Here is an 8,353-nt window from a genome sequence, read left to right as displayed (position 1 = left end):
ACAGCAAACTGACCCATTATTTACATGAAGAGATAAAGAGAACTCCAGCAATGAAGATGTTTTATTTTATCAAACCTGCAAAAACATCTACCAGAATAACTCTAGATGTATTAGTTCTCAAAAAGATTGGAAAAATAACAAGTTAACACCCCCTTCCCCCCCCCCCCCCCCCCACACTGCAGCGGTCCAGCGAAGATCAGGTGTGATGTCATCGACGATCTTCTCGGGTCATTTACGTCCACGGTAAGTGTAATTAAATTTTTGTATTATTTTTCCCGTGCTCAGGGAACACAGATTATTTTTTTTTTTTTTTTTGCGCGTGTGGGTGTTAATTCCATTTGGACCCCTAGCGGTTTGAGGGTTAATTCAGTTTTTATTTATCTTTATTTTTCATTTTACTTTCATTTATTTTTATTTTATTGATTTTTTTTGTCATTTAATTTATTATAAATAGAATAAAGTTTTAATCTGTTAATATTTGCCCGCAGTCACCCACAGGGATCACATGAATGACTTAGTCCAATCAAGACTCCTGAGGTCGAACATTCATTACTAAAGAGGAGTATGATGAAATAAACGCTACTAAATGAAATTACTTAGTACACAAGCTGAAAATTTAGCATGGAAATCAGATTCTCTCAGAAAGAGGAAGGTTAGTTTTTAATTGTAATTTTATTGTAACATTATTTATTTATATACAAGTTACATTGGGTTTATGAGAGTACATAACATGTGTTCACATTCTTGTAAAGCCACTAGTATGATGCATCGTTTTGGGCAGGTCCTTAACCCTCAAGCTGCTCTTTACTATTTGACCTTTGTCACTCACAGATGCATAAAAAAAAAAAAATCTTATTAACCTGTTAACCTGTTAATGTGTGTTCCCGGACCACGAGAAAAAAAAATTTAATTGTACTTACCAATGGTGTAAGTGAGCCGATAATGAGCTCCCAAGGCTGCATCATGGTATACAAATTACTACATTATCTGTGCTACTGTATAATTTATTGTACTGAATCTTTGTTTATATGATCTAGATATAGATAAATATTTATCAACAAAACAAAAACTGTACTAAATTAACAAAGCTTTACTTGTCCATTTTACTGTTTATATATTTCAACTTTGAGTTAATATACGGAGCCAAAGTGTACCAACAGTTTATAATAACAATGATAAACAGTGGAATATGGTTGTCTTACCCGGGAACTTTGGTGCGGTCAACATTGAGGCCGCCTTGGATTGTGTGTTTGTCGAAGGTGTGACCCAAGTTGATGCTAGCGCTGTCTCGCCGAGCCCTGCAACACATGCAACACTTCATATGTCACAGTCCCCAGACCCCTGCAACTAACTACATGTCATAGTCCCTAGACCTTTACAATACAGAGAACACTCTACATATTATAGTCCCCTGAGCCTTGCAACACATACAACACTACACATGTTAGTCCTATTACACCTCTCTGCCTTTCTTATAACATTTACACAACTCTTCCTCCAATGAATTTATTAGCAATTCGTTACACAAGTATAATATATTAAGCTGTGAGGAGAGTCCACTTACCCACCACCCAGGTGTTCAGTGTTGGCGGATCCGGATACTGTGGTCTGTCGCTTTCTTCGTTCATGATTCAAACCATCTTCACCAGAGTTTAGGGACGGTTTTCGTCCCTCGTCTAGCACCAAATATGGATCAAAATCCTCGTCCGACGTGTAAATTGGCGCCAGATTGGTATCTTGTGTTGGTGAGCTGCAGTGACGAGCCTTGGAGGGGGCTGCCTGTCACCACTGCTAGGAGCAGGGCGCTCACTGTGAGTGTTGTCTGTATGTTACTCTTGTTGAAGACAGTAGTGACGGACTCTCGGCTCCAGGAGGTTATATAGATCAGGATAACCAATGGGAATCTCCCGCACCCACCGACAGCATAAATAACCATTTCAGAATTACGGGAACTTGCCGTTGATCTCTCACAATGCTTCATCGGGCACTCCGGAACCAGTTTTCCGAGAGCTCTGAGTTCATGCCGCTAGTATGAATGTCTAGTATGCTAGTATGTCTCCAAAGAATTCTCAAAGAATTACTCATTATTGCTGTCTAAGATAATTAGACGAGCCAAAACTAAATACTACGAAGATAAATTTACCCAAATAAAGAGCAACATTAAACAAACTTGGAGAACAATTTCTCAAATATTGGGATCAAAGAAGTCTTTAAATAACAAACCGACTCTCCTGTCTAATAACGATGGTCAGCTTTCAGCCTCTGATTCTGCTACTGAGTTCAATAGGTTCTTCTCTTCCATTGGTTCATCCCTTGCAAATGATATTCCATCTTCCAGTACAGACATTAATGACTATCTTTCAGGTAACAATCCACAGTCTCTGTACCTAAAGCCTATTAATTCCACTGACGTCAATGAGATAATCCTTTCCCTTAAAACCAAGTCTGGTGCCCTTGAGGAGATACCAACTTTAATTTACAAAAAAGCCTCCAGATCTTTAGCCCCTGCTATTGCTTTGCTCTTCAACAAGTCACTTGAACTCCAAACCTTCCCAGATATTCTAAAAAAAGCGAGAGTAACGCCTGTCCACAAATGTGGTAATCTCACAGATGTTAACAACTACAGACCTATATCTATCCTGCCAAACTTGTCAAAAATTTTTGAAAAACTAATCTATAAGCAGCTTTACTCATATCTAGCCAAACTCAATATACTTAGCCCTTGCCAATATGGCTTCAGACCCAAAAAAGCACTAACGATGCACTTATTAGTATGCTTAACTCGATTCATACAGCTCTTGATAAAAATGAGTTCTCTGTTGGGTTGTTTGTGGACCTGCGTAAAGCTTTTGACACTGTCAACCACCAAAACCTTCTTCTTAAATTACATCATTATGGAGTCAGAGGACACTCCCTACAATACCTCAAATCCTACCTTACTGACAGGCTCCAATATGTTTCTGTGAATAATACAATTTCTTCCACCCTACCCATCAACATTAGTGTTCCCCAGGGCAGCATACTTGGCCCCTCCTCTTTCTCATCTACATTAATGACCTTCCAAATGCCTCCCAACACCTCAAACCAATTCTATTTGCTGATGACACAACCTTCATTTACTCCAGTCCTGATCCCCTTGCTCTAAATGCCACAGTAAATACTGAGCTAAATAAAGTCCATCTGTGGCTAACTGCCAACAAACTCACCCTTAACATTGACAAAACCTTTTATATTCTGTTTGGCAATAAATCCTCTAATCAAATAAATCTCAAAATAAACAATACCCAAATTTGTAACAAATTAGATGGCAAATTCCTTGGCATTCTCATTGACCACAAGCTTAATTTCCAGGGACACATTCTAAACATATCAAAAAGTTTCAAAAACTGTGGGCATTCTTTCTAAGATCAGATATTATGTACCACGCCCTGCCCTGGTGACTCTCTATTACTCCCTTATCTATCCATATCTCAACTATGGTATTTGTGCTTGGGGCTCTACTACCCAAAATCACTTACGTCCTCTAATTACTCAACACAAAGCTGCTATTAGGACAATATCCAATTCTGGCCCCAGACATCACTCGGTACCCCTACTTAAATCTCTGAATATGTTAGACATTAAGTCACTGCACATTCTCTCATGTGTATTATACATATATAAAACGCTAAACTATGCCAATCCTGATCTCAAAAGCTTCATAGAAGGTTGTATCAGAACCCATGAGCACCACACCAGAAATACAGTTTTGATATTCCTAGAGTACGACTTAATCAAACTAGAAATGCTCTACAAATCAAGGGGCCCAGAATGTGGAATGACCTTCCCAACCATGTTAAAGACTGTACCTCTCTCAACCAGTTTAAGATAAAAGCGAAGCTATACCTAATAAATTCCCTGTAACCTACCTTACCCTTCTATTGTTAACCAATGTCTGTTTTTTCTTTAAAGAGCGCTGTTTGTCGACATAATTGTATTTGTGCTGCTTTTTCATCTATGTTTTCATTTCTTGTTTTCATTCTACTCATTATGCTCAATTAGTATTAAGCTTGTCATTTAAGTTTATCATGCCCGAAACGCTTTGCGTAATAGTGGCTTTAGGCATTGTATGTACTAGCTATACCTATAAGTTAAACAATCCTTGTAAATATTTATTGTATGTATGTACCTTACCTAAATAAATTGTATTGTATTGTAGTAAAATATATTTACACAATAATTGGATCCCTTGCTTATGCGTCAGCATTTTTTCTTTTTCTTTTTTGTAGATAAGAATATATTTGATGTTTTTCGTTTTATTTTGAACATTTTCATGGCTCGTTGAGATTCCTGCTCTAGACTGATGATATTCTGAAGGCGGGAGAAGGGCGGAGTGCTGGAGAATGATGACGGTGAAGGTGAGTGCTGGAGGATGATGACGGTGAAGGTGAAGGCGAGTGCTGGAGGATGACGGTGAAGGGGAGTGCTGGAGGATGACGGGGCAAGGTGAGTGTACCGACCTCTTTGTATTGATTCTGGAAGCATTTTTTGCGTGTTGCCGAGTGAGGGTTCTCGGCGCACGCTTTCCTGGTGTGTGTGTGACGTGTGTGAGGTCCTTTGTTATTGTGCACCCCATACTCCTCCTCTCCTTCCCTCTCTCCCACCCTCTCCATCTTTCTCCCCTCTCCATATTTCATACTTCTCGTCCCTTTCCACCCCTCTCTCTCTCTCTCTCTCTCTCTCTCTCTCTCTCTCTCTCTCTCTCTCTCTCTCTCTCTCTCTCTCTCTCTCTCTCTCTCTCTATTTCCCCTATTCAAATATCCTCCATTCTCCTTCTTGCTCTTCAAACATACCCCTCTCTTCTCTTATCTTTCCTTCTCTCTCTCTCTCTCTCTCTCTCTCTCTCTCTCTCTCTCTCTCTCTCTCTCTCTCTCTCTCTACCTGCCTCTATCTGTCGGTCTCTGTGTTTGTCTCTGTGTGTTGTAAGTCCGTCTCTGCTTTTCAATTTGTCTTCTTCTGGCTCTCTCGTTGCCCCTGGACGACCCGGTCTCTCTGCACTTGTCGCTGTTTGATCTTTTGTAATCCTAATTAGTTTGTCGCCCAGTTCTCAGGAACTTCAGTCCACCTTTGCCCCACGAACCAAGGGTTGCCAAGCCAATTAGAACAAAACTAGCAATGTGCCAGACCTCTGTATCTAGTAGCTTGCTGGGTTACTCTGAAAGCAGCTTCGCCAGCTCCATCGATTGCTCTGTATTGAAGGTATAGGTACTGACCAGTGTGGAGGCACGTGTGTAGTCCCACATCACTAGCTTACCATCCTTCCAGGGGAAGCATGGCGACCCCGTCCGAACACTTCTGAGTGCCGCTGGAGCTGAATAGGTGCAGTTATCTTTGTGCCGGGCAGCGGACTGTGGCGAGGCTCCTCTTGATGACGCCATAGAGTTCTTAAGGTCTTGCAGTCTTGCCCCCTATGATTTACAGCATATGACTGTGATGGCTGTATTGATCTGCCTAATTCTTTTCCATAGCTACACCTGTGTACGGTGAGGACAGGGACGGCAAGACGAAGGGCTACACCAATACGATGAGTGTCGTGATTAAAGAGATTTCCCAGAGTTGAGTTGAGTACGGCAGATTATAAATTCCCTGCATGGGGTGTGCATTTTCCACTAGGAGGCGGTCTTTGTTCTCGCAAATGCATTTTCGAGCATTATTTAGGTAAATTTTTCCCTTATGGGACTCTCCTAGTGAGCTTGTCTGTGATCTTTTGGCGCTGGTGGTCGGGGCGAGGGGTGGGTGGGCCAGCTAGTGTATCCCACTAACTGCTCCTTCGGTAACCTCTACATCGTGAGCTCCTTCCGGGTCCCTCATGTGCTCTGTCATTATCTTCACTACTAATTAAGACTCCTTAATTTAACATTTTACTCAAACATGTATAATGATAATATACTATGAAATGTATAAATAGATACAAGTCGATGATTGCCTTCCAAAAAATCTAAAAATATTTTTTTCTTCAGCAGAGGGAACGTTTCAATAACACTGGGAAAATAGTGACGGGAACTCCAAGCAGGACAACTTGTTGTGTCTCAGTCAAGGACACGATCAGAAAATGACAACAAATCATTTTGCTGTTGTTGGTTGAGGGCATTTTCCATAATTTGTCCAGGAGTATATAACCTGCTGGAGCCGAGAGTCCGTCACCACTGTCCTCAGCAAGTCTAACATGCAGACAACACTCAGTGAGCGCCGTGCTCCTAGCAGTGGTGACAGGTAGCCCCCTCCAGAGCTCGTCACTGCAGCTCACCAACACACCGACACAAGATACCAATCTGGCGCCAATTTACACGTCGGACGAGGAGCTTGATCAATATTTGGTGCTAGACGAGGGACGAGAACCGTCCCTAAACTCTGGTGAAGATATGGTTTGAGTCATGAACGAAGAAAGCGACAGACCACGGTATCCGGATCCGCCAACACTGATCGCCTGGGTGGTGAGTAAGTGGACTCTCCTCACAGCTTAATATATTATACTTGTGTAACGAATTGCTAATAAAATCATTGGAGGAAGAGTTGTGTAAATGTTATAAGAAAGGCAGAGAGGTGTAATAGGACTAACATGTGTAGTGTTGTATGTGTTGCAAGGCTCAGGGGACTATAATATGCAGAGTGTTCTCTGTATTGTAAAGGTCTAGGGACTATGACATGTAGCGAGTTGAAAGGGTCTGGGGACTGTGACATATGAAGTGTTGCATGTGTTGCAGGGCTCGGCGAGACAGCGCTAGCATCAACTTGGGTCACACCTTCGACAAACACACAATCCAAGGCGGCCTCAATGTTGACCGCACCAAAGTTCCCGGGTAAGACAACCATATTCCACTGTTTATCATTGTTATTGCAAACTGTTGGTACACTTTAGCTCAGTATTTTAACTCAAAGTTGAAATATATAAACAGTAAAATGTACAAATTAAGATTCGTTAATATAGCACAGTTTTTATATTTTGATAAATATTTATCTATATATAGATCATATAAACAAAGATTCAGTACAATAAATTATACAGTAGCACATATAATGTAGTAATCTGTATACCATGATGCAGCCTTGGGAGCGAGAGGAACGTGGGAGCCAATTTGGGTTAAGAGTTAAAGCCTAATAAACGGACCTCCATCACCGCCGGTGTTCAACACTCCCGGGGTGGAGGCGGCAGGTAGGCCTCTCTTCCAGCTGTTCTCATCACACTTCGCTGTTAACACCTGTTACACCCTTCAGTCTAAACACGTGCTACACCCTTCACTGTAAACTATGTGCAATTTGCCCCATTACAACAATTACAATTTGCCAGTGTCATTACTATAGATTGTCATGCATTCATATACAGTTTATAAGTGTTATAAAGTCTGCGTTTCCTCGTAAGATTATATTTTATATTTTCATCGCAGCTCGGAGTTTGTCTTGTGAGGAACCTTCATTAATTATTATTTCTCATTTATATGTTACAACAAAACTTTATTTCCATCAGGTCCAACAGTTTTGGAGTTGGTTTCAGTTACACGTTCGGCCGGAAGAGGAGATCCACAGAACTTGTAAATAACGTCTTGTGAAGAAGTGAAAGTTGAGTGTTCCTGAGATGCCAGCGTTCCTCTTCAGTGTTACTAGAGGGCCTCCAGAGACCCACGTCTAACTAGTCCTGTCAACGCCTCTCATAGGCCTACTTTGGCCTGGAAGCAATTGGTACTGTGGGTGAGAGGGAATTCCTAGTCCAGGGATTCGAATCCTACTCTGCATTAATAATTTTGGATATGTTGTATTAAGGCATTATGAACTTTAGTTTGATTATGACTTTAGTATTGATATTGTCTCTTGTTATATTTTTCTTCAATAAAATGGATAATTGAATTAGTCTTTTTTTTTCAAAAAAGAGCACTAAGTCTTTCTTCATAATTAACAAAAATAAAAAATTTGTGTTTTATTTAAAATACACAAAAATACAAATATTTTGGCTAACAAATAACTTTTGTGAAAAAATTACAGATTACTACGAGGTAAACCATCTGTAATAATGCTCAAACTTACACTTTATACTGACACTAAACTGATGCAGACCTAAATTATGCTCAGGGGTAAAGTATACTTTCTCGGTAAACTATCGTATCGGCCTTAATAACAAAAAAGGGCACATTTGTAGTTAGTTTTTTATTTACATTTTGCAATCCTTCAGATAGAATAGAGCAGCAGCCGTATAGTGTGTATAGTGTTGTGTATACCTAAGCCTGTTAATAATAAAAGTCAATCAACTCCCGACCCTTCACCATCTTTAACTTATTTATTTATTTATTTATTTATTTATTTATTTATTTTATTTATTTAT

General features: G+C 40.2%; 1 long non-coding RNA gene across 5 annotated transcripts; it reads left to right on the top strand.

The window, feature by feature from the left end:
• The first annotated feature begins 216 nt into the window (after nt 1-216).
• Nucleotides 217-7,872, top strand: LOC123765988 (uncharacterized). Of its 5 annotated transcripts, none has more exons than XR_006773783.2 (6): nt 217-652; nt 4,326-4,485; nt 6,000-6,477; nt 6,744-6,839; nt 7,085-7,192; nt 7,505-7,872. It is a non-coding gene; the product is annotated as an uncharacterized lncRNA (long non-coding RNA). The 5 variants fall into 5 exon arrangements; XR_011230643.1 differs by having other exon boundaries at nt 221-652; nt 4,339-4,485; nt 6,003-6,477; XR_011230644.1 differs by having other exon boundaries at nt 227-652; nt 4,357-4,485.
• Nucleotides 7,873-8,353: the final 481 nt, after the last annotated feature.

Source organism: Procambarus clarkii, chromosome 37 (assembly GCF_040958095.1).
Source record: "Procambarus clarkii isolate CNS0578487 chromosome 37, FALCON_Pclarkii_2.0, whole genome shotgun sequence".
In the NCBI taxonomy this organism is placed as follows: Eukaryota; Metazoa; Arthropoda; class Malacostraca; order Decapoda; family Cambaridae; genus Procambarus; species Procambarus clarkii.
This window is presented reverse-complemented; position numbering and strand designations above follow the sequence as displayed.